This window comes from Saccostrea cucullata, unplaced genomic scaffold, assembly GCF_032062105.1.
Source record: "Saccostrea cucullata isolate Sc308-1 unplaced genomic scaffold, CSIRO_AGI_Scuc_v1 ctg1029, whole genome shotgun sequence".
In the NCBI taxonomy this organism is placed as follows: Eukaryota; Metazoa; Mollusca; class Bivalvia; order Ostreida; family Ostreidae; genus Saccostrea; species Saccostrea cuccullata.
Window position 1 is genome coordinate 130,830 of NW_026922501.1, and position 23,235 is coordinate 154,064.

Here is a 23,235-nt window from a genome sequence, read left to right on the forward strand (position 1 = left end):
ACAAAATTTTGGAAAAATTCTGTTACATAGATCAATTAACCGTCACCTCTGGTACAAATAAAGTGGTGAGGCAGATCTGATTTTTACTTGTACTTCCTAAGAAAATATTTTACGACAACTCAACTTACCAACAAAATACGGGGTATTTTCCATTTTTTATACAAAAAATTGATAAACTACATACAATCACCCAGAAAAAATCAGTCAGCCGACGCTCTTGAACTTACGGACTAGTAAGAGGAGATGTCACACTCTATTTTTCACTATTATTTGAAGATATGCATATCGAGCAATTGAAACGAATAGAAATACTTAAATTTCAAATGTTCAGTGTCATAAAAGCACAGGGACGCTTATTCCTCCAAGGCGCCTGATCTCACTTCTGATGTTTTGGCAGTCCATGTTTGCTCTGTTTCTATTTTTTTGTTTTTGAATACTCTTTGTTATCCCAACATGTTCCATTAAATTGAGAAAATGCATGTAAATAATGTGTTAAGGAGTAAAAATAGCAATGATTAGATTGTGAGTATGTTTTTTAGGATGTTCTGTCCTAAGTTATTAGTATAAAATCCATGGACGTCATGAACATGCAAGCGAGTCGTGACTCATTTTTCATCGTCATGCAATGCTTACAAAATCAGAAAATAGTCACATCTTTAGGGCCATATCAGCGTTTTTAGGTCACCTGAGTAAGCTCGGGTGACCTATGGCTATCCCTTTTTGTCCATCGTCAGTCGTCCGTCGCGAATCGTCGGTCGTGCCTTAACATTTGAATATTTTCAGCTTCTTCTCTGCAACTGCTCAACCAATTTCAACCAATTTTCACACAAAGTATTTATGGTCAAAGGAGAACAGAAATTGTGAGTTTCATGGTCCCTGCTCCATTGGAGCCTAAGGAATTGGACCAAAACAATTAAAATTAATGCAATCTTTGAAATTCTTCTTTTTAACTCCTGGACATAGAGCAGTCAAACTGCTGACATGATTCTAATCAGCATTGTGTCCTCTACCATTATTGTGAAATTCATGGCCCTGGGGTCAGGGGTTCAAGTACAGGGTGTTTCATAATATCTGTTACATTTTGAATCTTCAATTTGACAGACAAAAGATACAGATACAGATAAGTCTTTTTATCAAATTGATGCACATATTTATAAGATTCATTATGGACAATTACCAACTAGAATATTAAACACTGAACAAAATCTTAGACATTAATTAAAATTAGCGAAATTTCCATGTTGCGCCATTTTTGCTAGGTTCAATTTCACAACGTCAAAAGTTCACATTGCATGTTCCAAATGATCTGCATTAATTTGACAACAAATGAAGTTACTTCTTGAAATTTGTATAAAACCTAGTCACATATTTTTGCTTAGACACTCCTCATTTGAAGTTTCATTTTTAAGCTCATTCAATATCTGTGGTCTAGAATTGTAGACCCTGTTCCTGAAGAACCCCTCAGAAAACAGCAAAAAAAAATTGAGATTGTCGAATGCAGAGGTCAAACTCTTTTCTTGCATTAATTATTAAATATTTGTTTACTTATTACTTCAAAAAGTTCAAATCATTTTAAAATTCATTATACATGTATGTTGAAAATGCTGATATTGCCAGAATAAATTTCTGAAAAAAATCTATCAGACATTTTTCTTAGAAGTTTGCTACACTAAAATTCTCGACTTCACCAATAAAATCTCCGCTTTTTAAAGTCTTAAATTGGCTTTCTGGAATACTGTGTCATTTATCGCATAATGTCCGTCCCTGTCCTTTAACCTTGTTACTACCATTCTGATAAGCATCCTAGAAAGCTTCTATTATTTGGAAATTTTATTTCATGAAGTTGTGATTGAATAGATTGAATACTGGCGACATTATTTGAAAAAAATAAACAGCTTTGCAATTCAGCTCTGAGTGGATAAATCAAGTCCATTTCGAGAAATATTCAAATTATGACATCGGCATTTATTGCATATACAATCATTGCAAGACCATGATTTCCTTGACTTTTTCACATGGAACAAAGATGCAGGATTTAATGTTTAAGATGATATAAAGTTTGTCATAGAAATATGATAGGTACGAAAAATAATTAGATCTCAAAATGTAACATATATTATGAAACACCCTGTGCTAGGGAGGTGCTAAATAGATTATATCGTGAAAATGCATTATTTCTTTGAAAGTCTCCTTCTCTGTTTCTAGGTATTTAATAAACTTACCAAGTACATAGCTATAATGAGGAAGAGTGACTCTTACAAATTTATGAATTTATGGCCCCGGGGACAGGGTTCTGGTGGTAGGCCCGGACTCTATTTATTATATAGTAAAAATACAATAATTTTTTTCAATGTCTTCTTCTCTGCGCCTAGGTATTAAAAAAACTAACCAGGTACAGTGGACCTTCAGATATCCGGACGCAAGATATCCGGATGCTTCAGTATCCGGACGATTTTTTATCGGAAGGAAATTTTAAAATGTTATTCTGTCTTGTTAAACTGGTGATTCAGATATCCGGATGCTTCACATATCCGGACAAATTGACTGGGAACCAAAGTGTCCGGATAAATGAGGGTCCACTGTACATAGTTATGATGAGCAGGAGTAATTCTACCAAAATAGTGAATTTCATGATTCCAGGATCAGGGGTTATAGTGTTATGGTGGGTCTCTATAATGATTATACGTATCGTATAGTAGTAAAAATACATTAAATCTTTGCTTTTTATCTTCTCTCCTCCTGGGTATTACGCAGATGAACTACCTATATATTTATAATGAGCATGGACCCTTCCTCCAGAATTGTAAATTTCAAGACCGCAGGGTCAGGGGTTCTATGGGGGAAGCTCTATTTATATACTGACAATGAATTAATTATTTAAAATCTGCTCCTTGGTATTAATCAAAAAATAACTTGATAAGCAAGGGTGCCTTTTTTTAAATTGTGTGATATGTGAACCAAGAGTCAGGGGTTAATGTGTAGTAGGGGCACTTCTGATTATTGCTGAATATTACTGATGAGTTGAAATACATTTTTGTCCCCCTACCCTGCCTACGGGTATTAAGTAAACAAACTAAAAAATTGCTAAGTGTATACCTATGAAGCGCAACGGTGCCTCTTTCAAAATCGTGAATGCCATAGCATCTTGTTTAAAACATAAACCAAAATCAATCACTGGAGAGTTGTTGCATGATGCTCGGGTGACCTATAAGGCCCATGGGCCTCTTGTTTCGTAATTATTGTCGAAAATTACATTTTCAGACACGCAGGGGTTACAGATAATCTTAATTTTGTATTAAAATCAAAATATAATAATCAAATACATGTACTGTCGCACAAATGACTGCATGAAATTAAAAAGCTGCCCAAAGTTATGAACACTCGAACTAGGCCATGTTAAATTGATTTATTTTGTCAATAAAGGATGTAAGGTTGCTTGAATTGAATTGATTACAAATTAAGATTATAAACAGTAAATTTCTATTAATAGGAAATTACGAGGGTTGTCCCGTAAAATCGTGGACAAAGCGTTTTTCTCGAAAAATAATGGACGTAATAAGCTGCAATTTTCAGTGAATGTTTATTTATCATATTTAAGTTAATTTTAATGTTTTGGATAAAATATACACAAAAATATAGATTTTATAATGCTTGAATGTGCACAGGGTAAGGCCCTACGGCGCACGGTCAAAAATCGAAGGTTTTATAAGAGAATACAGGAGTATTGATTTGAAACAAAAGATTTAAATAGATAAGATGAAAGTAAAAATTATCCTTATTCAATTGCACAATTTATTTTGTTGTTTTCTTAAAATTTTCAATGCATTTGGTCAATTTTTGACAGTTTCCTGATCATTTGAAATTGGAAAGTGGTAAACACAACACACGAAAAATGGTGACGTTTGGTGACGTTACGGCGCACCGGAGATCAGTTCGCTATGATTTAGATGGAGTAATAACGCAGTATGAAACTTTAAAGGAATACAGAAGTAAAAAATATCTCAAAAAATTGCCAAATCTTTAGTATATAAATGAAATGAGAGTAAAGTTGATCTTGATCGAGTCCCAAGGTAGTACAAGGCATACAGACAAACTACAATTGTAATAGCTAAAGACGCTGTCAATGTTGACCGCGTCAATATAAGATTGTCTATTAGTTGAATGATGTTGGAATATTGACTGTATCTTACTAATAAATCATCAGAAGATCGTACATTTGTGCCAGATTGGTTCCTCATGATCAATTGTTTATGGAGACTTAAGTATGTGCTTCAATGAAATTTCGAAATTTAAGTGGGACTTATCTAACTTTATTTTTAGTGCAAAGATGAAACTTGAGGTACCTGACGCTGTTTTAGGTACTTTGACGTTATCATCCGTGCGCCGTAAGGCGATACAATACATAATATAAAATCTCATAATTAGTTTATTTATGTATATATCTATTTGCAATTTGCTATATTTATTCAGAAAATATGTACTAAAAAGTAGTGAAAATTTCAGAACGCATTGATGATTATTATTCATGCGAGACAACTTGTCCACGATTTTACGGGACAACCCTCGTAGATCTAAGGGCAGATCACTCCAACTGCAGAAAAAATACAATAGCATCAGAATTCTTAAGTAAGCAGTATATAGTTGATTTTAAAGTATGTTAATTTTTGCAGTTGTTTGCGTAATACTTGGGAAATACTTAAGAATCTAATTAACACATGTGCATGCTGATACTGACTTTTTTCATTCCACGCAGATATACATCATGTGACATCGGGATAGTATTGGGATTTCAAATTGCGTAACTTGTAACACTGTAAACAACGGGCGTTAGAATTTTCGGTCATTTTAACGGTTTGGTTACATGGATTTTTTGCCACTTTGTACCAATCTTCCATAACATCCTTGGATGATGTCACACAAAATTCATCAATATATTTCTTATATACTGTCCGATTTCGACTCTTCATAAAATTGGAAGCATTCTGTAATTATGTCGTGATTTTGACGAGTAACAAGAAAAAATGTTCGTTAAAGTCTTATTACTATATAACATTTTCTTTTCGTAAAACTAAAGTGACTAATGACATATGCAAATCAATAAGTAGTCAAATCTATCTTTAAAAAACTATACGCAACTAATAGCAGAGATTGATAAAGCGATTTGATGTCTAGTGGGTTTTGTTACCACGACATAAATATATTTGTACGTATTATGGTACTTAACGGGACGTAAACTATGAATATGTGCTGTATTCTTTTTTTAATGCAAAAAGTTGTTACAGAAAAAGTATTATTTTTCAAATGTGCAAATAAATGAATTTTTGTATTCGAAAAAACACTAAAGAATTAAACATTTTTAGGAAAACATAAGCAGAAATTGGAAGGCTAGTCTAATTGTTACACCTTTTAAAAATATGTTGACGTTTTTACGCTTAAACGATGTATACAATAACGTCAGAAAGGGATATTTTAACGTTACAAAATCGGTCTCAATTCAACAAAAATGGAACTCGTAAATTTACTTACCTTGTCATTGGTCATTTGAAAAATTATTTTGTTAAAACAGATTCTGATTGCACACATAAGTACTCTGAAGTTGACATCAAGAAGATGCTTGAGTTTCTGATTGACAATATCTATGTGGTTTTTGGAGACCAGGTATTCGAACAATCATGGGTACAAATTGTGCTCCGTTATTAGCAGACTTATTTTTGTATTCATATGATGCAGAATTTATGCAAAATCTTATGCGTGAGAAGAAGAAAACACTTGCTGTGGCCTTCTACTCGACATTTAGATATATCGACGACGTATTGTCAATTAATAATGATAATTTCCATTCCTACATCGACACGATATATTCTGGTGAGCTTGAGATAAAAGATACCACAGAGTCCGACACTTCTGCTTCAAACTTGGATATTTTACTTGAAAAAGACACTAATGGTAATCTAACAACCAAAATATATGATAAACGTGATGACTTTAACTTTTCTATCGTCAACTTCCCTTACTTATGCAGCAATATAACTTCATCACCTGCATACGGAGTATATATATCTCAGTTGATTCGATACGCAAGAGCATGCTCTACGTATGAACAATTTCTTAAAAGAGGTAAATTATAGACAAGCAAGTTGATGAATCAAGAATATCAACAGTCTCGTTTAAAGTCATCATTTCGTAAATTCTATGGTCGATACAGTGACCTTGTCAGCATATACAATTTGTCATTGAATGAAATGCTGACTGACGTTTTTCATACCAATTGTTAGTCCATTATTTATACATTGACGACGGATTTTTTCCGTTTTTTCCTGATTATGACAACGAGCACACGGCGGGTGTGACCGGTCAGCAGGGATGCTCACTCCTCCGTGGCACCTGATCCCACCTCTGATTTTTCGGAGGTCCGTGTTTGCTCTGCTCTTATTTTGTATATTGTTTAATGGACGTTGAGATTGAATACTGTTCGTTATTTCTATATCCTTCCTTCTGTGCGCGACGTTATGTGCAATAACCGCGGGAAATTATTGAGCTCTTGGAAAAAACATTAAACAAGAAATGAATAGTTTTATTAAATTACATAGAGTAACAATAATGTACCGAGTAATGTGTATTTAATGCACTTTGCATTAATTAAGGCCCTAGAGAAACAATGTCAGTTTCGGGGAATCAAAAACATTTTCGGTTTGGGGTAACTATGAAAAGCAAAAATCCTTGAAAAGCAAAAAAAGCCACTAGCTTGTCTGTGATACTTTATAGTACTTAGTTTTTTGCTAGTATACTGGGCAAAATAAGTTAGGAATCATATTTTTACACAAGAATAATATTTTCATACCTATGAATTTATCTGACAGCAAGGCTTTATTAGTTTTAAAAACATGTCATTAACACGAGTCGATACTTAAGTTACACGTGTTTAATGATTTTTGGGACATATAAATCAAGGAAGTACATGGCAATAAAACAATAAGTGAAACAATATGAAGGCATAAAGTATCAAAGACGGTTTTCTTTAGTGAACATATTAAGAAAATTTCAGTGTATCTGGCCAGAACTGGTGAAAAGACGCTATGAGGAGGCATATGAGTTTGGACGTACACTCCATGGCAGCAGGGATGCTAGAAGCTGCATGGCAAAATGCAACGTCACATTTTAGAATGACTTTATCTTTCCAAAATCAAAATTAACGGTTATAGAACCGATATTTACAGGCAGGAAATTGTCAAAAAGGTCCATAATCGGGGCGTGCAAGGTGCACGGCAGTCCGTAAGGATCGTTATTTGGCCAATTTTGCTGAGACGCACCACTTCCTAAGTGCTCTTACGCATGAAAATGGGCATTACAAAGCAACGAGCAGACGGATTTCTACTCAAACAGTTTGAAACAGACTTCAGAAAGCAAAAATCAAGGCTTGCCGACCAGCCGTACGTCCTGTATTAAAATTAGAGTACCGCAGAAATCAACTACAGTGGACAACAGAACGCAAAAATTTGGCAGTAACATCAATGGTGTTCTGGTCTCTTCTCAGAAGAGTTGCGATTTTGTTTTGACTTCCATGATGAAACAAGACTTGTTTGGATTGCAAATGGGGAAAGATATGCTGATTGTGTCATTTCTGCGCAATACAGGGTAAATGGAGGTTTGGAAATGATTGGGACATGCATAAGTATTGACTGCAAAACTGATCTGCACATTATTGAAGGCAAACTGACAGGTTTTAAATACCGAAATGATATTCTTCATCCTATTGTTAGACGTAGTGCATGTACTCAGGTGGAGGATTTCATCTTAATGGACGATAATGTTCGGCCTCATAGTTTCCGAGTCGTAAACGAGTACATAGAAAGTGAAACAACTTAGCGTATGGACCCACCAAGTCGTTTTCTAGACCTGAAGTTAACTAAACATGCCTGGAACATTCTTTGGCAACACATTTCAGTCCGTCTTACCTTTCCCCAAAATCGACGGGAGCTTCTGACAGGATTGCAGGAGGAATGGCAAGAGATTCCTCCGGCTAGCCTTGGACGGCTGATGGGCAGCATGGGCCTGCGCTGCAGGGCCTCGCGAGGAGGTCATGCAAAATACTGGCAATCATTTTAGTGATGCAATTTGACTCTTCTGAAAAAAATCTCATTTTCAGGTCTACCCCCAACATGCCGAATTCTAAAGTCACCGTAATTAACAATTCGGAGCGTATGTTCAAACAAATTTATTATATCAATTGTTTAATTTTCACTTTTTAAATACAATATATAATACTAAAATTAAAACTCTTTTCAATGATACAGTATTTGAAAAACATCTTTAACTTTTTTGTCCAGTATACTGTAGATTGGCAAATATTCACGATGGTTTAAATTTCGCTATGTTCGCGGTTTATTAATTTTCCGCGAAATTAAACCAATCGTGAATTTTATTATTACTTTTTAAAGTGTTTAAATGCTTATAAGAAATTTTGAATTAATTTCTTGCAGCGTGAAATTAAAACCATCGCAATTTGTACTTTTTGAGATATCGTGATATTTTAACACCGTGGAATTAAAACGACTTACAGTATTGATTTGGTTAGTCGGAACCCGCTACTCCCGCCCTGTTAATATTAACATGCAATATATTCCTATTATTAAAAATTACATGATTAATGCCCGAAACAATATCTTCAAAAATAGTCACTAAGAACTTTCAATCAGAAAACTTCTTTAAAAGGAAACATATTTATAATATAAATGTTATACATTATAGGCCTATTAACACCAACAAATATTTATGATTATCCGTGTCTTTTTTCTGTTTAAAAAAGCATCCCGTCATCTTTCAAAATAATACCTTGTTTTCCATTAAATCCACATAAACAAAAATAAAATTAATAAATAGACAAAAACGTATTTTATAGTAATCATCACTAGTCGGCGGAAGGCTGAAAATTTAGTTTTATACTTTAGCACTCAGGGTCATTGAGCAAGGAGAATTCATTTTTGTGCCAGCAAATAAAATTGAACGCTGTTATGTAAAGAAGTTTTCGAAGAAATATCATTACTGCTGACTCAGAATGGGAACTTGAAAAAAAAGTGAATGATTTCTTTATTTTAAATGTTTTATTAAAAACTTTGATCACCTATTGTAGCCACACCCTCCCCCAAAGGAACATGATCTGAATAGATTGAACCTACATTTTTAATGAAACACTAACATGAGTGTCTATTTTTCTGACACCGTGGTTCATGTGATTTTTAAGAAATGACACTAGATATTTTTACTATTTCTCAACTACATCCCTTGAAAAAGGGCATGGCCATTCATTTGAGCAACTTGTACTCCCTTTATCCACGGATGCTCTGTGACAAGTTAAATTGAATCTGACCTATTAGTTCTTGGGAAGAAGCTTAAATTGAGAAAGGTTTCAGACATAGGCACGGTCAAAGAGAATGTGATCAGAAAAGATCGCTTGAACTTCTAGTTCAGTTGATTTAGAAATGCCAACCACAACACTATTTTTATTGGCACATGATTGTATAATGCAAAAAATAATCCTTCATCAGTACTGAACAAAATAGGATTTTTTTTATTTCTTGACTTGTTTATTCTTATTATCAAAATGTAAGTAAGAGCATGCAACAGCAAGGTTTTTATGGTTTTTCAGGTAAATATCAAAATTATTCAGAAGACGTCAAAAGTTTTCTCTACAGTTTACTGTTGTGTGACAAGTACACTGGTACTGGTGATGGGACTTTCAATTCAATATTGATAAAGATACGAGAACGGTATTACCAAAAGAGTTATCAGCCTGACGATATTGATGTTAAACAGTTCCAACATGTGATCATGGAAAAACAGAGTAATAAAAAATCATTTGTGTCTGACGACATCCGACATGACGTCATGTACGCCTTTGTCACAGAGTGTCTGGTGGAGGACAGTGATCTGGAGTTTTTTCTGATCACGGCGTCACGTGACGTGATCTCAGAATACTGCCGGTCCTGGGATTATAAGGGAAGTAAGGGAGAGAGATGTCTGTATGTACCAGACTATCCAGAGAAGATGTACGACCTCTTCATAGACAAACTACAGCTGGACATCATCACACACTGTACCATGTCCGACGAGGGGATTCATGACAGGATCAGTAAACGCTGTAAGTATTATTTTATATACTTATATCTCAACAAGTTACATTAATTATCTAATTTTAAAAAAATCAAAACACTTACCATAATTATTTTGTTATTCACATTTTAATGCATATCTCATAAACATCCCACTGAAAAATGGTCATCCTTTTTTAATCCTCTAACAAAACATTTTTATTTATCTTTTTAATCTACATTGTTTTTAAATAATACATGACGACAAGTGTATAATGTAGACATACTTTTTCCACTGTGTCATAATTCTGCGGAATATCAAATTGTATTTAATTCGCCGAAAGAAAATTACACGTATTTTCTAGATTGTCACTACATGCCTTACATCTATATTAAGTACGTTTGAACAAATTTCCGCGGAAAATTTGTGACCGCGCACATAACGTAAATTAATACAAAGCGGATAAAAGTACCTCTACAGTATTTAAACACGATATATATATATAGTAAAATCTATTTTTTATATATAGTAAAATCTATTTTACTTAATGATATTAAGTAAATTAGATTTCAATTTTCACTTTTACATTTTTCTAAATGTAATATGAGCAGTGAAAGTGCCAAGAGAAATATTGATATGGGACCAGAAAGCCAAAGATCGGTACACACAATATGTCGAGAGAGGGGGAGTACAGGACGTCCATCACGCCCGGGGGATGATTGTAGGATGTGCTGGGGCCGGGAAGACCACACTACTTAATCGTCTACTCAAGCGCAGTAACAAGGAATTAAAGAAAATAAAATCAACGAAAGGACTTGAGGTTCACGAGGAAATATTTGAAATTTGTGAAGAAGAAGGAATACTGAAAGGTAGATCAATTTATATTATTTATCAATCTTTAGCGAAATCAAATTATACATATATTTAGGAGCTAAATAGGCTACAATTAAATAATAAAAGTAAGAAAGCTATTTCTTCTCAAATGCATTTTGTATCCATCTTTCATTCGGAAAAGCTTATCATATCGTCACTTGTATGTGAAATTTGAAATAATTTACGGGACTCGTTGAGTCGGGTGGGTTAAAGCATGAGGGACCGTGCAATAAGAATGGAGGGACCTAGTTTAAGGAATACCGTATAAGTGGAAAATTTAACGAGACGTAAATTTAGCACTTTTTCCTTAAAAATTGTCTTTTTTTTTTGGAGATGCAGATTTAGCGATTTTTTAAAAAGCTTACTGTAGAAGCCATTAAAAATAAAGCGCAATTAATATTAAGCGATATTAAATTTCAGCGATCGTGTCACCTTCGCTAATAATGGCAAAATAAAATCCTCGCTAGATATTCTGCTTCAACGGTATTTATTCATGCATTAATGATAACGTTTTCATATATATCTTTAATTTTAGTGATTATTAAGATACAATTTTAATGGTATGATTGTATTTGTAGGATATGTTAGAACTGAGAGACAATGAAATTACGGGCAATTATTTGACCTCTCTGTACTCACAAAATGTGATTTTGCTGGCATTAAAAATAGTTAACAAGAAAATTATTTAATTTAAAAAGATGGGTCTAAGGTATCTTAAATAATTAGAAAGGAACAGGGGTACAGTGTATATCTTTTATAGTCAGAGATCAGAAGAGCTTATGCGATAGTAATGCATCCGCTGTCCGTCCGTCTGTCTGTCTATCCTTTATAATAAATTTTGCAAAAAGCTACTCCACATACAGTTTTGGTCTGATTTCAATATAACTTGGCACACAAGTAGACTACACTAAGAAACATAATTCTGTATATCGTTTTTTGATTTCAATGAAAGGTGTTGCCGTGGTTTCTAAAAATAGAAATATCCGTGAAAATCATTCAAAATGCTACTCCTACAATTTTGGTCTGATTTTAAATATAATACACAAGTGGACTACATGTACACTAAGATACATATTTCTTTGTATCGGTTTTTGATTTCGTCGTACGGTGTTGTCGTAGTTTCTAAAAAGGGAAAATTCTGTGAAAAATTCAAAATGCTACTCCTCCGACTGTTTTGGCCTGATTTCAATATAACTTGACACACAAGTAGACTACACTAATGCCTAGGTCACATTTCCCGGCCGGTAGACCGGTGGTAATCGGTAGTAATCCGTGATGTGACATGTTAACGATGCCCCAACATCGATCCACATCGGTCTAGTAGTCCTAAAAGTATCATTTACATTATCCAGCAATGGGCGTAGGATGGGCAACCAATGCGTTTTATTATAAAAATGGCGTGGTTGCCAGCCGGACTTACGAAGGCCCAGCGATGCATTGCTAATCATAAAATGATGTTCCAGGATAATCGGCCGATGAATATTACATCGCTCATACATTGGTGAACATCGTTCGTACATTGGTTGACTACGGGCCAATGTTTGGGCGAACATCGACCGATGTTCGGTCGTTATCTGTTGAACACCACTAAACTCCCCGATGACCTCAAATTCAACGGATATTGGACAATGCTTGGGCATACATCGGCCGAAAGATGTGTTTATGATCGGTTTACGATGAGGAGCGATGTGAGGCATCCTGGAAACATCGCTGAATTTTAACTACTGTAAATCACTATTTATTCGCGAGAACTTTATTTTCGCGTAATTACGCGAGACAGTGTGCTCGCGAAAATTTAATTCTCGCGTATAATAGTATTCCTTAAGAATATATAAAGCAATAACCACAACTCACGAAAATTTTTTCTCGCTAATCAAAAGTCAATTACTATCTCGCGAAAATAAGGTGTCGCGAAAATTTAGTGATCTACAGTACATATTTATTTCCTACCGATGACCCCCACCGATTCGCAAAAGAAGCCTCACTCACCGTCCGATCACTAGTGGTGCCCGGCCAGCAACCACACCATTTTCCTCAAATAACGCATCCGTTTCTCATCATCTACCCCATCGCTGGATAATATGACTTATACTTAAGACACACAATTCTGGGTATCGTTTTTTATATCGATGAACGCTGTTGCCGTGGTTACAAAAAATAGAAATTTCTGTGTAAATCATTTAAAATGCTACTTTTTTCTACAGTTTTGGTTTGATTAATTCAATATAATTTGAGTCGCCCGCGTGGAACAGTGGTTAGAGGGTCTACTCTAGAGTCGCAAAGTAAGGAGTTGATCCTTACGTCTTAGGTTCGAAACCCACTGTGGGACGTGGAGACCGATTCTTTCGGATGAGACCGTATAAACTTAGGTCCCGTGTCGCAGTAGGTGCCGGCACGAAAAAGAACCATGCCTGCTCAATGGCTCTGAGTGCCGAGTATATGACAAAATTTGCACCTCTCCAACGGCAAGTAATGTCGTCTCCATATGAGTATAAAATTCACGAGAGGGACGTTAAATAGTATAGAATCAATCAATCAATATAATTTGACACACAAGTATACTACGCTTGGATACATAATTCTGTATATCAGTTTTTAATTTCTTTGAACGATGATACCGTGGTTACTAAAAAAAGAAATTTGTGTGGAAAAACATTCAAAATGCTACTCCTTCTACAGTTTTAGTTTGATTTGGAACTTGACACACACGTAGCCTACACTAAGATACATAGTTCTTTTTCTCGGTATTTGATTTCGATGAACGGTGTTGCAATAGTCACTAAAAATAGAAATTTCTTTGAAATTCAGTTTAAATACTACTCTTTCTACAGTTTTTGTCTGGTTTTAATAAAACATGACACACAAGTAGATAACATTAAGATTCATACTTTTGTGTATCTGTTTTTTATTTATTTTTTTTTAACTGTGCTGCCTTGGTTACTAAAAATAGACATTTTTTGAAATACTTTCAAAATGCTACTCCAAATACACTTTGATTATAATCTGGCATACAATCAGACTACACTGATATACATAAATATCAGTTTAGTCTTTTTGATTTTGATGATTTATGTTGCCATAATAATTCAAATTGAAAAATCTTCAAAAATTTATAAAAAGCTACTCCTACAGTTGTAGTCTTATTTCAAGCTTGCCTCAAAAAGAGATTTAATCAAGGGTCATAATTATATTATTGCTTTGATTTGTAGAGTTTTAAGTCCCAACTGCTTCTTTTCTCTTTCTTTATTATAAGTACAAACCAGTAGAGCTAGAGTCTCGACAGAGACTTCTGTTTCCTGGACTCTCAGAATATATTCACTTTAATTGTCACAATTAGTTCAAGGAATTCATTAGAAATAATTTCATAGATATTTGAAATCCAGCATAGCACATTTAACTGAACAAAAAGGCATTGTGTGCAACCAGCATAGAAAAATGAGAATATAAAATTAACAGTACTGTTAATATTCCAAAAGGGAAACATCAATAATTTCTTCTACAAAACCTTCCACCTCAACGATGTCACTGCTGAAAATGCTAAAGATTTTATAGGAGAAAAGAACATCCTCTGCGATATTTTTTTAAAGATATGTCTTCTAGGTATTAGTGGTCATCGCCGTTACACGTTCATCAAAATTGCCTTCGTTCATCAATATTTATACAATTCATGTATCTAGTAAATCACGCCGTCTGAATCTCTTTTTGGAAATTATCTATATATAGATGTAGATCCTATGATAAAGAACAATCTTAAATAAAATTCTAATATTCAAATGAAGATATAAACCTCAAGATATAAATCAAATTTATTTTTAATGAAATAGATTTCAATGTTCAGAGATTTACAATAGATATCATAAAATATGCACGTAGATAAAATATATGATCAACACTCACCAACACTCTCAGTGCATCATAGCAATCTTTAATATCTTATACTTTCTCTACTTTAGAAAAATAAACCCCTTTTGTGACATTGTTTTGAGTGCAAACATATGACGCTCCTTATTCCGGAAATAGTTACAGCAAACATTCTTTTATTATTCACCTGATGACGTGATCACGTGACCCCGTGCAATCGCGTCCTTAATCTACATTTAGTTTAATTGTTACTGTATTTCTATCTTTTTATGAGCCTTTATTCCTGCTGTACCATTTTCAAACTCGTTTATTTTCTTCATTATATATATATTAATTCCTAGAACTTTTAATTATATGAAAACATCAAACAATGGTCATGGTTCATGTAAACAGGTTTTCTTAAAATCAACAAACCCCAACACCTGTTAAAAACCCAGTTAATGTATTTCTTTTGATCTTTATTTTGTTGGTCAAAAGTTTTTAAAAATCTTCATAGTTAATACAGAAAATAATTGTTCCCTTATTAGTTCCCCTATTCGCCCCCCTTTTTTTTTTGCACCATTCTGAAGTGGATGAATTAAAACGGGTGAATAAAAAAAAACACATTATAAGTTCTACACCAGAACTGTAACAATAAGTTTGCGAATTTAAATAGGAGAAAATGGTATATGCAAATGCGAAATTGTGAAAATATCAAAGGGCGACGATTACTCTCTCTCTCTCTCTCTCTCTCTCTCTCTCTCTCTCAATTAGTTAGACATCTTGAATCAGAGGTCTCATCTTGCTTTTTTAAATTAATCTCATCAGACCATTTAGAATTTCTTTGTTCAGTTTAAAGTTGCCTGAATTCATACTTATAAGCACATTCCTTGAATCTAACCTTTTTAAATTCAAATTGAATTTTAGTTAAGAACAAAGACAGACAATCTAATATAGACGGAGATGAAGCAAAGCTTGACACTAAGGTCCCGAAAACAATAAGTATTTTTGACTTTGGAGGACAGTGTGTGTACTACGCCTGTCACCAGATTTACCTGACCAGGAGAGCTTTCTATGTTGTGGTAGTAAACGCCTCTAAACGTCTTGACCAGAAGGTGGATAAGAAAGTGTGTGACCAAGAAGATACTGTGTTTGCAAACTGGACTTATAAAGGTATTTCATACGTAAAAATGTGACAGGTTAATTTTTTTCATCAAACTTAAAATTATATAGTATCCTCCTGATAAATGCTCGTCCTGAGCAAGATGGAAGTTTGTTAAAGCCCTAGCCTGTTTCTTCCATTTGAACGCGTTTACAATACATTTATTTCCTTATTTTCTTGACTGAGGAAAGTTAACCATGACCTTTTTAATGAGATTAAATTGTAAAATGTTTGATGTTATGATATCTACTTGCTCATTTTTAATGCTTTTATTAATAAAAAGACCTTACTTCTAAGGACAGACCACTCTTACGGCATAAAACTACCCTACGAACTCTGTAGAATCTGTAGTGTGCAGTGATAAGAGATTTTGTAAGCATTCAAGCCACGTATGTAAATATGAAAAAAGCAATATTATTTGAATTCTGTGGAAGTTTGTATCAAATTTTAAGGATATATTTTCTCGTAAGATTTTTGATAATTGAATCCGTTATTTTCCTATAGCCAATTGTAATGTTTATTTGGTGTCATTTTGATGTAGTTTTAAAAAAATCATTTCTTTTTCAATGTATTCGGTTACTTTCAACATTATACGCAATGATAATAAGCATTTCAATTAGCATGTGACCACTAAGGTCTCTGGGCCTCTTGCTTTTTTTCCAAACTACGGGTAAAAATGTAATGTAATTAATTTTCCTTTGATAATTTGCAAATGGACAATAACTGAAAATCGAGAAGTAATCTTGTGATTATTTACACGTACCTGTTGAATATTTCCTACGTTTTGTTAACACAACAAAGTTTTTATCCTTAGACCTTGATATCTAGACGAAAGCATAATTATTTAGAATATATAAATAAAATTACATTATAAAAACCCGCAATCATGAATTACTTTAACAATAATTATATGAAAACCTGTGTGTTTTTTGATAAATGGCCGGCTTATTTGTTGGTGTGATAAAAAATCATGATAGGGTTTTTCTATTTACAGATTACTTTCTTTTTTGGATGAAGTCCATTCACACATACTGTCATGGACATTCAAATAACGACAAAGACAGTGACGTTACTATCATTATTGTTGCAACACACTGGGAAAAAAGTGTTTACGAGGTACATGTAAAACAACTTTAGATATTTTTCGTTGCGAGACATTTGTGAAAAAAAGGAATGTGCAGTGATTAATTTGTTGTTAATGGGTACAGTATATCCTAACAAACAATAGAGTTAACTATAGTTTTCTATTATTTAATAGTTAACTATAGTTATAACCTTGAAACGTTGAAGACCATGATTTACTTTAATGATAACGGTGACAATTTGATTTACTTTATCGAAAACTTTGACACTTTGATTCGTTTAATCGAAAACATTGAGACTTTGATAAAGTTTAGCGAAACCCTTGACACTTTGATAAACTTTGGCGAAAACTTGGACACTTTGATAAACTTTGGTGAACACTTTGAAAAATTTAATTCACTAAACTGAACACTTTGACACTTTGATAAACTATAGTAACTCAGGGAAAGGGTTTTTTTTAAGTTGTAAAATTTTGTAACTAATCCCTCTGTATAAATTATACAATAAAATATGTTCAACAACAAAAGTATAGTGATGATTTTGAAAATTTGATTTACTGTAGTAAACTTTGGCGAAAACTTTGACACTTTGATAAACCTTGAAAATTATGATTCACTATAGTGAACACTTTGAAAACTTGTTCTACTATAGTGATCAATTTAACACTTTGAATAACCTTATCGAAAACTTTGAGACTTTGATAAACTTTGGTGATAACTTTGACACTCAATAAACTTTGGCGAAAAGTTTACACTATAGTTAAACTTTAAAAACTTTGATTTACTATAGTGATCACTTTGAAAACTTTGTCGAAAGCTTGGACACTTTGATTTAATATAGTTAACAATAGTTAACTATACTTTCATTTTGTTGGTGGAAGAACATGGATGAAAAAAAAAAACTAATCAGAGAAGTTTCACTCTATCAGCAGATTTTAAGTTTAACATTTTAAGATACATTTTTACTTGTATTGTTGCTAGCAAATTAAGCTTAAACATTGACATTATTACCAATTTTTACATAATTATTTCAATAAGATAATTTATATATCTTTCTGACATTTGTTTTTGCAGGATAAAGCTGATTTTCTTGATAGTTTGCAGAGGGCATTGCCAGCTAATTCTAACCTTGTCCAATATATCAGAGAAGACAGATGTTTCTGCAGAAATTTATTTAAAGACCCAATCACTGACCTTGAAAAAGCCATCGTAAAAATAGCAGCAAAGAAAAAGTGGAGTGAAAAAATTCCTTCAGAATGGATTTTATCTGACATATTTCAGGAAGAGAAGCATAGGCGATTTATGAATCTTAAGGAAATTAAAAATCTTTTTAGGCATCTTGAAGATAAAAAATTAATGATTGATCTGTCAAATGATATGTTAAGATATTACCACGATGCTGGAAAAGTTCTTCACTTTGATGAAGAATATCTTAGGAACTTTGTGATTATTGATGTCCAATGGTTTGTCAATGCATTCATACTTTTTATCACAGACAGACATCATGTGAAGGGTATTGTTGCTGAGAGACAAGAATGGGAGGAGTTCTACAAAACAGGGAATTTAAAAGATTCCCTTCTCACTGACATATGGAAATTTGAAGATCAAAGAGTTTTAGATTCTATTAAAACTAAAACCTCCTCGAAAAATACAAAGTTTGATGAAGACCCCTCCTTTCTACTTTTCCACAAAAAAGGATTATTGTTGTACATGCAACGATTAGGTTTGATTTCTAGTGAAATCCATACGCATTATGTTCCTTCCATGAATAAAAAGGACTTTGGAGAAACACAGAAACAGATAATAAAGAGGTCGGACTCAAAGTCATCAGTACTTGTATACTTGTTCGACTTTTTGCCGTATTTCTTCTTTTATCGCTTAGTCGTAGCATTGATGCAAATCGAAAATTGGAAAGTTCTGACAAGTTATGACACCAGTTGTTTGTACAAGGACGCTGCAATGTTTATTCACAATAATCATAATATTGTTATTGCAGTAACTCCATCTACCATTCAACTTCAATTATTTCGGCCCGGTTCTCAAATTACAATGCTCCCTGAAGTGACATTGTCTATTAGAGAAAAAGTTGAATCAATTTTGCAGAGTGTGACCAAATCTTTCCACAAAAATATTGCTTTCAAAATGGGATTTCTTTGTGATGGAGAAGAGAATCAAATTTTAGGCAGAGAAATTGCTCACAATTTTGTTGAGGAAAGCATGTTGGGAAGTGGAAGCGAGATGACATGTCCTAAACATCAAATGGAGGGTTTCCATACAATTAATCCTGATTATTTGCTAAAATATTGGAAATAAAACCCATTTTCCAAGTGAAGAGATTGTGTTAATATTAAATGACTTATTCTATAGAAATATTTTGACCTATTTGATGCAATCATGTATTTTCTTATAATTGTACATAGGTTTGTTTTTCTGTGTTCTTGAAAATTATTTGAATTTTGTTTGCTTATCGAATAAAATAAAATATTATAAAATGAAACTCATTATATGGATTGCATTTTGTTTTAAGTCTATTCAAAATAAGATATAGAAGAAAGATTAATTCCTTATTATAATTTAACTGCTCAGATTTATATAACATTTAATTATGTTTACTTAGCAATACGATTATTATCTTTAAAAAATATAGGATGAGGATATCATACCCTTGTATGTGTAACTGCTAATATTTATTAATATTTTTTGTAAGGTTTAAAGTTTCGTTCAGGATCAATCACTGTTCGTTATCTTCATCCAGTACCTTAACATTATGGTAGAAAAGGAAATAAAACATATATCCTACAACTTCTTTTAAGAATTCCTTAAAATATCAAGTCATTGAGAAGTATTCTAGCCTTGGAACATTATAAAGTACTGACATTACCAAAGTCAACTCTTCAGACAGTAAAACCATTATCAAAGATTGATTTGACTTGAAAAATTAACATGCCTTATAGAGAGGAGTGTAATATAATCTCAATAAGACATATAAAGATTCGACTTTGAAACTTATTCAGGATACAATTACGATTGAGACAATGATATTTTTATTTTATGCAATGTTTTTATCAATGTACACATTTATTCTTTTATGCCTATCTTTCAAGAAAAATTTGCTTCATCTGAAGATATAATTTCGTAAGATTTTTTCTTGAAATAAATACACTTTGAATTTCCTGTTATCTTATTTAATATTGATGTATTTCCTGATTATAATTTACATTAATGTGGAACCTATATCGAAAAAGTCTTTGTCACAAGATTTTCAAACTTTTCAAAATGATAAATAAGTACTTGCTTATCAATCAGTTAAAAGCTCAGGACATGTTCCCTTGTTTTTAAATGTAGCACAACCTATGAAACTTGGAATGGTAATAAAATACTGCAACAACACATTTTCAGTTATTTTTAGGGGTACTTGTCAAGAACAGAATATGAAAAATCTCAATAATCCCCATTGAACATCGTCGTTTATTAATTAACTGAACAATATTGAATATTAAGCATTATTATATAGTCTATTTATAGTCCCTATATAATCTATACAAACGCAAACAGTTCATAACACTACATATTCACCGGATTTTAGGCCGTATTCACCGGAGGGTCAATGCGCGTGCAACGGCATTGTGACGTCACAATCAAAACATCGAACAACGTTGTAAACAATGGTTGCAACGGCCGCAGCAAGCTACGTATCTGAGCAGGAAAACAATTATTCAAACCTATTTCAGGATTATTTTTTAACATCTGGACGTCTTAGACATAGCGAAACTCGGAAAGGAAAACACAGAGGTTACAAACAGTAATTTGGAGATTTTTTTATTTTTAACAATGAACGATCGCAAATGAAAATGGTGTCGTCATACAGCCTTCAATGTCTTATCTATTCAAATCCCGACTATATAATAAAACAATTATGGACTCTTTTGGTGTTGAATATGGTTTGTTATTCACCAGAAAAATATCCATATTGACCTCGGCTTCGCCTCGGTCAATATGAATATTTTTCTAGTGAATAACAAACCATATTCAACACCAAAAGAGTCCATAATTGTATAATATTCCTCAAGAATAATTTCTTTTTTATTCAATTGACATAACGGATAAGTTCATATTTTAAAAAAAGGGCAAATGAACTCTATATTTAGTCAATTCTTCACCCAACATTTGTAAATATTTTTCAGACGTCTTTGTCACAATGTTTTCAAACTTTAATATAATGATGAACATACCCAAATGATTACAAAAAGTTATTAAATTATATACCTTTCACCTCTGACTAATGAAAGTTTATTTACCGATTTTAATATTCTTATCCTTTATGCTCTTGCAAGGGGTTTAATTAATATTAAATTACAATTTGGGGTTACTTTCAGATTTAAAACTTTTAATGCTTATGTAAACATTTTACTTTTTATTTAAAAAGATTATGTTTAATAGAAACATTGTAAAATAACATTAAGAATATTTATTGGGAGTTGAACTATTTTCAATCTCCCATGGTCATCACGTATTTAACATGTGCAGTAATTTGTGTTGATTATATAGAGCCGAAAGCGAGGCTACTGTGTCTCCCGATTTACTCCGATGATATTCAACAGAAAACATACATAAACATCCTCCACAAATAGTTCATGTCATTTTCTCCTGAATTGATCTAATTTTCATAATTTGAAATGTAAGTAAATGTAATGATAAAGTATAAATCTTATTTTGAATATTAGATTTCGTTAAAAGTAAAACTTAATTATAAAGAACCTCAAAAGTTTTTCGTAATGAAACTCATTTTCAGTGTAGCGTCATACACTGAAAGAGATACGAACGACAACTCTACATACTGACGGCAAGCGATAAATCTTGTCTTCTCGACGCCCGACGGTCCCGGATTTTTAGCAATATATTTTTTACCGGTGCAGAGATTTTATTCAAACTTTTCGTTAACATTTCCTTGATTTAAATTAATTCATTAATGCATTAAAACTTTAGGAAATATGCGTATTTATTAGTAAATCAGCAGTATCACCTTCCAACTTACAGAACTCACCTCAACGAATGCTGTCTTTAAATTAGGCACAGTCACACAATTAACAACAAAAAGTGTACATTTTCATAAATAAAAATGAAAATATTTAAGCAATTTTGATCTGATACTTTGAAATAGACCTACATAAAAAAATTAAAATTTCATGAAAATGAAATTAAAATCCAGCATCTGAAGCAAATTTGAGAGTTTGCATCTCTTGATGCAACATTTGTGCAAGTTCATTTATATAATGTTATGTAAGCCTTATAGTTTTTGGTAATAGACTTGCACCCATAACTTTTACCTGGTCTATTATCTGAAAAATGTATGTCGAATTCAGCATCTGAAGCAAGTCCATTAATTTTGCAAGATGTTTCGTTCATGCAAGTTTGCTCATTATAGGGCCCATAGTTAATTGGAAATGAAACATGCGCATGCATCAAAAACTATCATTTTCACTCATCCACAAAAAGTAGGTCAGATTCAGCATCCAAAGCAAGCCTGGTAGTATGCATCCTTATATGTATCATCCATGCAAGTTTGGTCAACATAGGGCTTATAGTTACTTGGAAATTAATCATGCACCAAAAACTTAAAAATGTTCACTCAACTGGAAAATGTAGGTCAGATTCAGCATTCGAAGCAAGCCCGGTAGTATGCATCCTTAGATGTATCATCCATGCAAGTTTAGTCAACATAGGGCTTACAGTTACTTGGAAATGAAACCTGCACCAAAAACTTTAACCTGTTCACTCAACCAGAAAATGTAGGTCAGATTCAGCATCCGAAGCAGGCCCGGTAGTGTAAATCCTTAGATGTATCATCCATGCAAGTTTGGTCAACATAGGGCTTACAGTTACTCGGAAATGAAACCTGCACCAAAAACTTTAACCTGTTCACTCAACCGGAAAATGTAGGTCAGATTTAGCATCTGAAGCAAGCCTGGTAGTATCCATCCTTAGATGTATCATCCAGGCAAGTTTGGTCAACATAGGGCTTATAGTTACTTGGGATTGAAACCTACACCAAAAACTGCACCAAAAATGTTAACCTGCTCCAAAAACAATAACCTGGTCATTCCTTTGCTGAAATTGCAGCATCTGAAACTTTGACTGGTACAATGAAACACACTAGAACCATCTTCCATGCATGTCTAATCCATATAG